Genomic DNA, 13,388 nt, shown 5'->3' on the forward strand with positions numbered 1-13,388 from the left:
CAGTGTCCCCGTCTCTCTCTCATCGTCGATAGTTCAAGTACTCCCAGTGGGTTCCTGGAAAGAGAATGGTGGCAACATCTACTGCCTGCTACCCCCCTCTAGGCAATATTCAACTGTTTCGTTCACAGACTCATCTTCCAGCACTCTTAGTGGGGTCAGCAGAGCCACTTCCCACTGGTGGGGGCAAAGAGCACCCTCTGTGCCTTTGTGGTGGGAGCAGACAGTGTTGTCTCAAAGGAAAGGTCAGAGAGAGACCAAGCTGGACCTCTGCCTCCTGTCCCTCACCCCACAAGGGAAGAAGGGCACAAAACTGAGCACTTTTAAATTTTTTTTTCTGTCCTGTCATTTCCAGGAGCTTGACGAGCTCGAAGGAGAGGATTAGAAGGATTTCTTGAGGATCACTGCCAGTGCACAGCACACATGGCATCCCTCACCCCTTACATCATCCTGGGATGGAGGGGTAGGAACCAACAACAGCCCTACCCCACTGCTCCAGAAGCCAAAACCCCATGCAAGCATTTAGTTATGGCCTTCTTAGAGAACCACATTGAGAGGAATGTTGAATTTTTTCTTTACAAATGAGCTGTGGATCTGCTTGTAGATAAGGCTAGCACTTAGAGATAAAAGAAACAATGGGATGGATTCCACTGATTGATGAATGGAAAAAGATATTTGCCTTTACAAACAAACTGTAGGGCTGCTGATAAATCAAATTGGATATTGAAAGATGAAAGAAGCAACGGGGGAGAAAACTATGAATTCTGTAAGAATTAAAAATTAAAAGGGAGGGTTATACATTAGAGGGGAACTTCAGGTATCAGGCGTTCCGGGAAGTCTGTGCCTCTCAAGTACCTCAGCCAATGGGGAAAGAGAGAGGGAAATGCGGCCGGGAAAATAGGATAAAAAGGAGGCTGCGTCCTCCAAAAATTGGAGAGATCCCAGGGGAATGTCCCATGGCCTCTCCCTTTATTCCAATAAAGTCTCCTTTTTGGACATAAAACTCTGGTGTTTGAGGATTAATTTTCCTGACAGAAAGCACTTTGGGATTGTTACCTGCACAAGCACGTGCAGTGCCTCAGTCATAAGTGCCTCAGAAATATCAGAAGTGTGTCTTCTTCAGAGTGTGGTCACAAGGGTTCAGAGTTGGAGCCAGTTCTGCGGGCAGGCTGATGAATAGTCTGGGGCTCCTCTGCAGAGCCCCATTCATTCTGGGGCTGCTTTCTGCTGGTTCTGCTGCACTGGCTCGAGTGAAACACACACCCAATTAACAGCAGTTAAATTACTCTGGCATGAAACAGTGGGGAACAGGCAGAGCAGTGAAGGGCAGCATGGACCAGTTGTTCTGGCAGGTCTGACGAGGTCTGGTTTGATACAGCACTCACAGAACTCTGCTCCACCTGTGACACTTCCACTTGCAGTAGATGACTGTTCTTCTTCACAATATCCAGCAAGGCAGGTCAAAGACACTTTTACCATTTTCATCTTCAAAAGGGAGAGGAAATCAGCAGCAAACATGAAGTAACCAGTCAGAGGTCCCAGGAAGAAACAAAAGAACAAAGAGTGGTTGAAAAAAACAGGTGGAGCAGTGATCCTTATCTCTGTGGGAGATATCCTGTGCTAATGGGCCATCTGTTAAAACCAGGTGGGGCAGTGTTCTTTATCTTTTCCACAACCCATCCTTCCTCCAGGAAGATATCTTCTGTTCATGGGCCATTGAGTCCCACTGCATGACTGATAAAATTCCATCATCCCATTGGGAGATGCTCCAGCCAGGGGGAGGAGCCAATCCTTTCCTACCTAGATAAAATCTGAGATTTGGAACACCAAGACAGCCCTTACCCACTGGTTTCCAGAGGACAAGAACTACCAGACCTTTCTACAGCATCACTACTACAACAAGACCACTTCATTGGGACTGCTACCACCACCCTAACTAGCGGGGTGTCAGGTTGTATTCTGATTCTGTCTGTTGTTTCCTTTTGTACTATTGCATGTATTTTATTTCTCTTCTCTTTTTTTCCTATCAATTTGTATTTCTGACTTAGAGTCTCTCACTAGTTTTGCTTTCAACCCAGCACAGTTTTGGAGGGGATTTTGGCTGAATCTTGATATTTGGGGAGTTTTTGATCCGTGTCTTAAAGTCTGGAAGATTTTGGGTGGGAATCTTGGTGTTTGGGAGGTTATTACAGACACAAGATGCTCAATGACTTCCAGAGATAACTTGGGCAAGGAGGAACACCCAGTTTATGGAGCTCTCTTCTTGTTATTTCCCCCTAAACCAGGATTTTTCATTCCCCAGGTGTGTGCAGATGGAGGAGGCAGAAAAGCCCCGGAGATCCCTTTCGACGAGGGGCTGCAAACCCAGCCCAGGGAGCTGCGAGGAGGAAAGACCCTCCCTGAGCCGGGAAGGCGGCCGGAGATCCAGGCAGAGCTCAGAGCTGGTGGAGAAGCCTCCTGGAGGGGAGAAGCCCCACAAGTGCTTGGAATGTGGGAAGAGTTTCAACTACAGGTCCCAGCTGATCCTACACCAGAGGATCCACACTGGGGAGAAGCCCTACGAGTGTGGGATATGTGGGAAGAGTTTCAGGACCATTTCTCATCTGATGCAGCACCAGGTGATCCACACAGGGGAACGGCCCTACACCTGCTTGGAATGTGGGAAGAGCTTTGGGCATAGTTCTCACCTGAGAAGGCACCAGCGCATCCACACTGGGGAGAGGCCCTACGAGTGTCCCAAGTGTGCGAAGAGGTTTTACACCAGCTCCAATCTCCTCCTACATGAGCGGATTCACACAGAGGAGAGGCCCTTCCGCTGCCCCGACTGCGGGAAGGGATTCAAACGCAACTCCACCCTCACTGTCCACCGGCGCATCCACACTGGGGAGAGGCCCTACGAGTGTCCTGAGTGTGGGAAGAGCTTTTCTGACAGATCAACCTTTACCAGACACCAACCGAGTCACCACTAAGGGAAGCCCTGTGAGTGCCCCGAGTGTGGGAAGAGCTTCGTGCTCTGCTCCAGCTCCATCCCCCATGGGAGGATCGGTGTTGGATGATCCCCAGTGACCCCCATTGGGCACAGCCCTGGTGATCCGTGGTCCTGGTGATCCCTGTTGGGAAGTCATCTGGCTGGGGGGACTCTGCATCATCCTGTCTCCCTGTGGGCACCTGGATGAATGTAGGAGCAGGAACGTCTATCAGGGCTCAAACTGACATTGGGAATTCCTTGAGGAGAGCAGATTTGTTGACTTTGATCCCCAGAAAATCTTCTGCATTCAATCCTATCTTCTGGTGGCATCCAGGAATGCTGAACAATCTTGGAGGTCTTTTCCAACCTCTCTGATTCCAGGATTTTCATTTCCTATTGCCCAAGGTTGTCTTCTGCAGCCAAATGGTGATGAACTGAGGCAAAAATCAAGATTTTAGAGACAGTGGGGTGGAAAGTCCTCCAAAAATTATTTTTCCCTCCCACTCAAGCACATAGGACCTCAGCTCACACAGACAAGGCAATCCTTTTCTTTTAGCCTCGATTTGCTTTTCATTTCTCTTCATCCTTTTAAAACAAGTAACACAGTTGAAAATAAAGACACTGAACTGAGATATGGGTGTGGATACGGAGGGACAAAAACATGGTGGGGCACAGATATGGAGAGTTGAATCATGGCTTTAAAGAGTTAAGATTTTTGCTAAGGGTAGAAGGAGTTTCCATGGCCAAGATGTAAGTTAGGTAGGTAATTACTTGATGCTTAGGCAGGAGCTAATTGGTATAATGGTCTGCTATTATGAACTTACATATAGAAGAACATAAAATAATAAACCGTTATTTATGAAGCACGAGGCCTTGGATCGTGCCAGAGGGTCACAGAGACCTGATGAAGACTCTCCTGACTTCATCCATTGAGACCACTGACCCATTTCGAGAGCACCGACCCAATTCAAGAGAAGAACTGCGCACGCGTGAAGGACGAATGGGCTCATTTTAATATGGGATGGGGATGGGAGGTGCTGGGGTTATGCACATGTATTGTATGTAAGATCTGGGGCAATAAATAGAGGGCAAAGAACCTTGTTCGGGGCGGTCACGCCTTTGGGAGGTGACTCCCGTGCCGGTGAATAAACACACCACTTTGTCACTTTAATTAGTTACAGTGCCTTTGTCCGTGATTATCCCGGTTTTTAATGATTCAGGGGGACAAACTGCAGTCACGTGGGGACACTGCAGGGACATTGTAGTGACCCAAAACAGGACAGGCGACCTCAGGGTGGCCCTGATGTCCCCAAGGCAAGGCACCAAGGTCCCCAGTGTCCCTTGGGGTGACAGTGCTGCCCCCATGTCCCCACCCTGTCCCTGCATCCCGGGCTGCCTCCAGCTTTCGCATCACTTCCTTGTGTCCCTCCACCGAGGTCCCCAAGGCCACCACGATGTCCCCGAGGGCCTGGGCAGCTCTGGGGAACCCCTGTTGCCATGTCCCACATGCGTCACCATCATGTCCCTGTTAACAGCATCCACCAAGTACCCCAGGTGCCATGTCACCGTGTCCAGCTGCCCCTGGACTTTGTGGTGACCTTGCTGGTGGCCGCGGTGGCCTCGGCACTGGCCCTGGTGGTCACCACCTGCTGGGTGCGGTCTCGCAGATGCTGGGCCATGGCCCGGTGCTCACAGGCGGTGGTGGCCAGGTGTCACCGTGATGTCACCGAGGCCTGCAGGGTCACCTGGCAGGACATGGCCACCGTGCCCAGGGCCAGCAGCAGGTGACTGTCCTCGGCCACCCCCAGCGCAGCGCACACCGAGTCCAGGGACACTGCAGGGACATGGGGACACCGCACAGGTGGCACCGGGGACACGGCAGCAGGGCAACCAGCACAGTGGCACCTGAGCAGTGGCACCAAGAACACCCCAGAGCCACCAGCCCAGGGCTGCCCCAGTGTCACCATCCCAGTGCCACCTGTTCAGTCTCAGTGTCACCAGCCCAGTGTCCCCAGTTCAATCCCAGTGTCCCCAGTTCAACCCCAGCGCCACCAGAGCTGCCCCAGTGTCCCCAGTCCTGTCCCAGTGTCACCAGCTCACTGTTCCCAGTTCCTTCACAGCCCAGTGTCACTGCCCCATTGCCACCATACCAATTTCACCATCCCAGTGCTCCCAGTTCCCTCCCAGTGTCTCCAGTCCATCCGTGTCCAGTGTCTCCAGTCCATCCCAGTGTCCCCCATCCTGTCCCAGTGTCCCTGTCCCAGTGCTCCTAGTTGTGTCCCAGTGTCACCAGTTCCATCCCAATGCCACCAGTTGTGTCCCAGTGTCACCATCCCAGTGCTCCCAGTTCAATCTGTGTCTCCAGTTCCCTCCCAGTGCCACCACCCTATTGTCCCCATACCAAAGTCACCATCTCAATGTCACCAAACCAGTTCCATCCCAGTGCTCCCAGTGCCAGCCCAGTGTCCCCCATCCTGTCCCAGTGCTCTTGTCCCAGTGCTCCCAGTTGTGTCCCAGTGCCACCAGTTCCCTCTCAGTGTCACCATCCCAGTGCTCCCAGTCCCATCCCAGTGCTACCCCCCCATTGTCACCATACCAGTGTCACCAACCCAGTGCCACCAGTTCTGTCACCACCCAAGTGCCACCAGCCTGGTGTCACTAACCCAGTTCCAGCCCAGTGTCCCCAGTCCTATCCCAGTGCCACCAGTCCTGTCCCAGTACCACATCCCCAGTGTCCCCATACCAATGTCATCACCAGCCCAGTGTCCCTAGTGCCATCCCAGTGTCCCCCATCCTGTCCCAGTGTTCTTGTCCCAGTTGTCCCAGTTGTGTCCCTGTGCCAGCCCAGTGCCACCCCGTCATTGACCCGTACCAGTGTCACCAGCCCAGTGCCACCAGTCCTGTCCCAGTATCACTAGCCCAGTGCTCCCAGTGCCAGCCCAGTGCTCCCACTGCCAGCTCAGTGTCACCATCCCAGTGTTCCCAGTTCCACCCCAGTGCCACCAGTTCTGTCCCAGTGTCACCACCTCAGTGTCACCAGTCCCTTCCTAATGTCCCCATCCCAACGTCCCCTTTCAGTGTTCCCAGTTCCATCCCAGTGTCCCCAGTGCCATCTCAGCGTCACCAGTGCCACCCATGGCACCACCCCCGTGTCCCCAGTTCAGTCTCAGTGTCCTCAGTCCTGTCCCAGTGTAACCAGGCCACTGCTCCCAGTCCCATTCCAGTGTCCCTGTCCCATCCCAGTATCCTCCATCCTGTCCCAGTGTCCCTGTCCCAGTGCTCCCAGTTGTGTCCCAGTGTCACCAGTTCCATCCCAGTCCCATCCCAGTGTCACCAACTCATTGTCCCCAAAACAATGTCACCATCTCAATGTCACCAAACCAGTTCCCTCCCAGTGCTCCCAGTGCCAGCCCAGTGTCCCCATCCTGGGACAGGGGAAGGTCTCTACTGGTCCATACTGGTCTGTACAGGTCTGTACTGGCCCATACTGCTCTATACTGGTTTATACTGGTCTATACTGGTTTATACAGGGTTTTACTCACACACAGCACCATCAGCCCTATGGCCAGCCCATGCCCAGCCTGGAGCTCAGCTCACCCAAACTGGTCTGTACTGGTCTGTACTGCTCTATACTGGTTTATACTGGTCCATACTGGTTTATAGTGGTCTATATGGGATTTTACTGGTCCATACTGGTTTATAGTGGTTTTTACTGACACACACAGTGTCATCAGCCCTATGGCCGGCCTGTGCCCGGCCCAGAGCCCAGTTCACCCAAACTGGTCTATACTGGTCCATACTGGTCTATACTGGTTTATACTGGTCTATACTGGTTTATACTGGTCTATACTGGTTTATACTGGTCCATACTGGTTTTTACTCACACACAGCAGTGCACAGCACCATCAGCCCCACGGCCAGCCTGTGCCCGGCCCATAGCCAGCTCTGGCACTGCTGTGTCCCTTCGTCCTCCTGCTCCAGCATCATCATCACTGCTGCCTCAGCCAGGTCCCCTTGGTGCCGCAGCTCCTGCTCGTCCTCGTCCCCCAGGGTCCCCTGGGCCACCGCCGGGGCCACCTCGGCCTTTCTGGCCTCCTTTAGCTCTTCCAGGGCCACTTGGGCCTGATACAGCGTGACCTTGGCTTCAGCCAGTGCTGCAGGGACGGTGCTTGGTGTCCTCAAGGCCTTGGCCAGGGCCACCAGGGCCACCAGGGCCACCAGGGCCACCAGGGCTCGGCGCCACATGGTATCTGCCTGGCCCAGCTCGGGGGGGAGGGCAGGGGGGGACCAGCTGGGGACAGGAAAGGGTGGTTAGGGGGTGGGGGAAGGGTTGGGGAGTTCTGGGGAGGGTTTGGGTGGGGTGTGGGTGGTTCCAAGTGAAAATTCTCAAGGATTTGGGGTTTCCCAGGTGAGGGTCCAGGAGGAGTTTTGGAGTTCCCAGTGTGATAATTGATAAAAGATTCGTGTTAATCACAAAAGCATTGGGGTTTGTATAAACCAGAATACTAAACTCTGAAGTGAAGCATGGACACTAGATAAAGGAAATTATATGATAAAATCACTGTTTAAAATCACCTTGTTATGGTATGTTGTATTATGTTACATTATATTATGTTATGTTTTCCAAATAAGTTGTATCGGCTACCAGCTTGCAAAATCAGACTTCCCAATAGCCCTTCCTGCCTTTGTCTGATCAATGCTGCTTATCTCAAGGACCAGAATTCCAGAACTTCTCTGGTGGTTATCTACGAGGACCAGATGGCTATCTGTGACTGATTATCACCCAAAGGCTTTGTGAATCTGTGTAAGGATGTTTATTCAACTACCACTGCTTATGACAACAAAAAACCCAAAATTATTGATTACAACGAGAACCCACAGTATAAGAAGAGGCTGCAAACCAAGGTTGGGTGGAGCGTGGAGTGGGCGGTGACCCCTCACGTTCCCCAGCTCACTGTTTCCCCTTTCTATATCAAATAAAGCAATCTAAATTTTGCTGAATATTGAGAATTTTGTCTCTCATTTATAACAGGGTTCACCTTTTCCTCCTCCATGTGTAACGTCGTCTAGAGCACAGAGGTCCCAGGAGCTGCTTCCTCCTGAGCCAGTGGCACTCCTGGCACTGGGCAGTGCAGGGCCCTGTGCCCCGTATATACCCCTGCAGGGCGGGGCTGTGCCATGTCACCAGGACAACAGAATGTCCAACAGCACCCAGGAACCCGATAGAACGGCCCTGTGTCACAAAGGGCCCAGGCCAGCACCCCTTCAGCAGCCCAAGCCCCTGGAAGTGGCATGGAGCAGGTGCCCAGCAGGTGCTGGCTTTGCAGGCTGGGCTGTGCGGGGCCAGAGGAATTGGCCGGATGGACGCAGGCAGGGAGTTGTGGTCAGCGGCTCCATGGGCGGCTGCAGGCCGGGGATGAGGGGTGTCCCTCAGGGAGGGCTCTGCCTCGGCCCCGGGGGGGCCCAATGCGAGGGCGAGGGGCTGGGGGGGCCATGGGGGCGTTCGATCAATGGGGAGGGCCCGGGGAGTGCTGAGAAGGGGGTGGTGAGTGGGGGGGAGGGAGGGGTCCCATGGATTTGGGGGGAGTCTTGATGAGTGTGGGGGGAGTCCCATGGATTTTGGGGTCCTGGTGACGAGGGGGCGCGGTGAGTTGGGGGTCCCATGGATGGGGCAGGGGCAGTGAGTGAGAGGGGGGGTCCCAACGCTTTGGGGGAGTCGGTGAACAGGGGCGCAGTGAATAGGAGGAGCCCCGGTAAATTGGGGGGGTCTTTGGTGATAACCGGAGGAGGGGGGGGGGAAAGGAGCGAGCCCCAAGGGACGCCCCCCGGTGCTGGGGACACCCCGGTGCCCCCCCAGCGCACGGCCCCCCCCCCATTCCCGCTCCTGTTCCCGGGAGAAGTCAAAGGGGAGGGGCGGAATCCCCGGGATGGGCAGGGGGGGCACAAAGGGGGGTCCGGACCCTGTGCACCGGAGGGTGGTCGGTACACGAGGGGGGGGTCCAGTCCCGGTGCCCGAGGGGGCGTCCCGGTGCCCGTTGATTCGTGAGGGGGTGTCCGGTGATTCCTGGGGAGGTCTCCGGTGGTCCTGGTGCATGACGGGGGGGGGGTCCCGGTGACTCATGGAGGGGTCTCCGGTGATCTCGGTGCCCGAGGCTGGCGATGTTTGAGGGGGTGTCCGGCGGTCCCGGTGCACGATGAGGGGGTGTCACTGCTCGATGGGGGGGGAGTCCCGGTGCACGGTGACGGTGCTGATTGATGGGGGAGGTCCTCTGGTGGTCCCGGTGCCCGGTGATTGATGGAGGGGGTCTCCGGCGATTCCTCGGGAAAGGGGGGGGGCGGTCCGGTGATGCCGGTGCACGAGGAGGGGAGAGAGGAAACTCGAGGGTCCTGAGGGGGTCCCGGTGCACGAGGATGGTTAAATTCGGGGGTCCTGGTGCTCGGAGGGGGGGTCGGTTCCTGGTGTGTGACACAGAGAGAGACCGCGGTGACACTGGGGACCCTGGCACGGGGCTGGTGACACTCAGGGGCTCCGGGTGGCACAGAGACTCTCCCCAAATTCTCTGCCACGAGGTCCTGGTGGCACGAGGGGCTCTCGGTGATACGAGGAGCTGGTGGCACTCCAGGGGCTCCTGATGGCACAAGGAGCTGGGAGCAATTGAGGGGCTCTTGGTGACACAGGACTCTCAGTGTCACTTGCCGGGCTCTCGGTGACACGAGGAGTCCCCCCGTTCCTCCTGGTGGCACTCGAGGAGCTCTTGGTGACACTCGTGGGGCTCTCAGTGACACGAGGAGCCCCCAAATTCCTCTCAGTGACACAAAGAGCTCCCCAAACTGGTCTGGGTGACACGAGGAGACGGTGGCACGAGAGGAGCCCTATGCACGAGGATCCGTCGCACGAGGACCCCCAAAACTCCTCACGCGGGACCCCCCACTCAGCGCGAGCCCCTCCCCCTCCTGCTCCTCCCCCCGGGGGTCTCCGGGTGATCCCGCCCCAGGTCCTCCCCTTTCCCCCTTTTCCCCCAGGACTGGGAAGGTCGGAGGGACTGAAGGGGGGGGTGCAGGTGCGGGTTTTTTTCGGGGGGGGTCCCGGCGGCCCCCGGAGCCGGGTCAGTGCTCAGCAGCGGGGCCGCGCCGCTCGCACCCGTTGGCCGAGAACGGGGGGGGCGGGGCGGCCCGGGGACCACGCTGGGCCCCCAAATCACACCCGGGTCTGCTGCTTTAGTCCTGTGCTCCCAGCGCTGATTTTTCTCCTTATTCAGTCTTTTGATGTATATTTTTTGCTAAGATTTAATAAACCTTTAAAATTTTACAAAGTGAGCGTCGTTTCTCCAACCGTGCACTGCCGGGTTGGAGGTGCAGTTGGAAGGAGAGAGGGGTGAGGGAAAGCTGGTTTGAGGGTGTGATCAATGTGACTCGTGCTAATTAAATTGTAACTATATTAGCAAAATTGTATTTAGATCAATAGAAGACCATTGTTACCGAGTGAAAGGGGGGGAGATGGGTGAGACAGGATAAAAGATATCTTCCAGATGTTGGGAGTCGAAGAAGGAGGTTAGAAGAAAGTCAGATAAGAATAGTAGAAGGACGTAGGTCTGATAAGCAGCATCTAGAAATACAGCTTCAACCTTGAAATGGGCAAAAATGGAATGATTCCAAGCATGGGACTTAATTAAAGTCATGTTATGGAAAACATCTGCTCAGTCACACAGAGCACCTGCGCTACCTGCAGGTCACACCTCGGTCACTGATGATGATGATGGGCCTTCACCGGAAATAAGACCCTCAAAAGGATAAGAGACCCCCAACCCATTAGTAGAGCATGCGCCGTGCAGTATAGTTACGTAGATTTTAGGAATAGAAACTAGGAGGAGCTTTCTAGAAACTTCCGTAGCCTATAGTATATAAGTGGGATTGTTAGCCTGGATGCTTTGGTACGAGAGGAAGGGCAGGCCCCTCCCCGTACCCCCGGTCGGTTTTGCTTATGCTTTATACGAACCTCAATTATACTAAAACACTTACTCTCAAATTTTATCCATCCCAAATTATACAACTGTAATACTTTACTTGGATGGTATTCAGTTTCAATAATTTTTGTAATCATCTTTAATACTTTTGATTGTATTCATTTATAATTGTTACTATTAAAAATTTGTTGTTACTTTTAATCTTTGTTGTTTGTTTAATTGGAAAAATAGAAAACCATTCATAACAATTTGGTGCCGAAACCCGGGAACTCCAGTCCAAGTGACGAGTGGCTAATTTTGGGAAGGAGCTCCCCACCAGTTGTTAAGGTGGTCCCAAGGCTAGACCAGGCTCTCTTGGAAAAGGAGTTCCAAATTAAAATAAAGCATAAGCAAAAGAAGCTCGCTACAAGGAGGCGCGCCAGAAGAAGAAGGCTCCCGTAGGAACGCCGGCAGAAAGGGAAAGGTGCCCGTAAAACGTCTTGTGCACAAGAACCCTGTGCGAAAATGGGCTGTGTGAGTACCATGGGGTTGGGTAAAGGGGGCGGCTGTGTGCTTGTGTGTGAGTGAGAAATGTCTGAAAGGGGAGAGCGAGTGAATACCCCGGGAGGGACTGGGAGGGAAAGTCCCAGCCCGAGAACTCACGGGAAAAGTCTTTGAGAAGGGAGCTGATGCTCGGAAGAAGTGATTTAAGAAGGGAGTGAATGAGTCAGGTTCAACTATCTGTTGGGAGGATAATAGATGGAAGTTTTGGTACGTGATTAAGAAAGGATTGTGGAAAATAGTCAGAAAGAGAGGTTGGGGAGAGAATAAAAGGAAAAGAAGGAATTAGGTGGGAAACAAGTGGTTGGCAAAAGAAGTGAGATTGGTATATTAAGCGAAGGAGTTGAACCGCAGAACAAATGAGAGAGAGCAAGGGAAATGTTGCCGCCAGAGATGGGTCAGAGGAAAAGTAAAATCTCTGACCCAGGGGTTGTGAATTATGAGAATAGTTCACAAGAACCCGGTGTGCCTGGGAACCGAGAGGGGGTTTCCCAGAAGGGGAGCGAGATTCCTCAGGACAGCCCCCTGGGAATCATGTTACAATACTGGGGTACAAGTGAATCCCGGAGAGGAAAAAGTAAGCAGAAAATGATACAGTACTGTATGTTTGAGTGGACAAAAGAAAAGATCCGTGCAGACAATTTATACTGGCCAGAGTTTGGATCATGTGAGGATTGGATTTGTCAGGCTTTAAATCTATATGTGAATTCAAAACAACGTTTTAATTAAGAAGAAAGTGAATATACTGCTTTGTGGCTTCCAAAAAGTGTGTGAGGGGTAAATTTATAGTTCAAAGGCAAGAAAAAAAAAGGTTATTCGTTATACCCTTTGCAAACTAAAGGACGGGCAGCAAGAAGGGGCTGGCTAAAGCCATGGGAATCGTTAAATCACCTCCCACCCCCATACAGACAGCCTGGCCAGCCTGGCCAGCCCTTGGTCCCCGATGCACCCCCTATTCAAGTCGAGCCAGTAGCACACAGAACTAGAGGCAAAAGGGAACAAGAGGAAGAAAGTGACAAAGAGAGTGAGGAAGCAGGAAGGGAAGATAGATTATACCCTCCTAGAGAGGTTCCAATGGCAAATCTGGCCCCAGGACAGGGACCTATTGGTTACGTGAGTGATCCCCTGAATACTAGGGACTTTAGGAAATTTAAGAAAGAGATGGGCAGGATGCCAGAAGATCATATTGAGGTAGCAAAGAAACTAGATCAGTTATTAGGACTGAATATTTACACCTGAGTGGAATTGCAGTCTATTTTAGAAATCTTGTTTACAGTGGAAGAGAGAAATGATTAGATAGTCAGGAATACAGGCTTAGAATAGAGATCATTAGAAGCCAAACCAAAGAGATCAGAAATGGCCTATGGCAGATCCAAATTGTAATAATCAGGAGGTAGAACATAGGCAAAATATGAGAGATTTCAGGTAAATGATTATCCAAGGTATTCAGGAAGCAATGCCCAGAGGACAAAATATAGGGAAATCTCTGAGTGAGCACCAAGAGAAAGATAAATGCCTGGCAGAATGGTTAAAGAGACTAAAAAAAAAAAAAGGATTTGCAGTTATACTCAAGCATAGACCCCGATACACCAGCAGGGCAGGTCCTTTTGAAAACACAATTTGTAGCTAAGTCTTAGGGGGGGACATCAGGAAAAAGTTAGAAAAATTGGAAGATTAGCAGGATAGGAGCTTCAGGAGTTGTTAAAGGAAGCACAAGAAGCGTATGTTCGGAGAGATGAGGAAAAGAAAATTAAAGCCAGGATTCTAATGACAGCAATCCAAGAAATACAAGCAGCCACAAACACAAAGAATTTATCAGGAAAAAAATATTAATTCAAGAAAACTAAGGGGGGGTCAGGAGCTCATTTATTTAATATGAACCAAAATACCAGAAGACCCCTTGATAAAGCTGAAAGTAG

This window comes from Sturnus vulgaris, unplaced genomic scaffold (genome assembly GCF_052056855.1).
Source record: "Sturnus vulgaris isolate bStuVul1 unplaced genomic scaffold, bStuVul1.hap1 Scaffold_194, whole genome shotgun sequence".
Classification (NCBI taxonomy): domain Eukaryota; kingdom Metazoa; phylum Chordata; class Aves; order Passeriformes; family Sturnidae; genus Sturnus; species Sturnus vulgaris.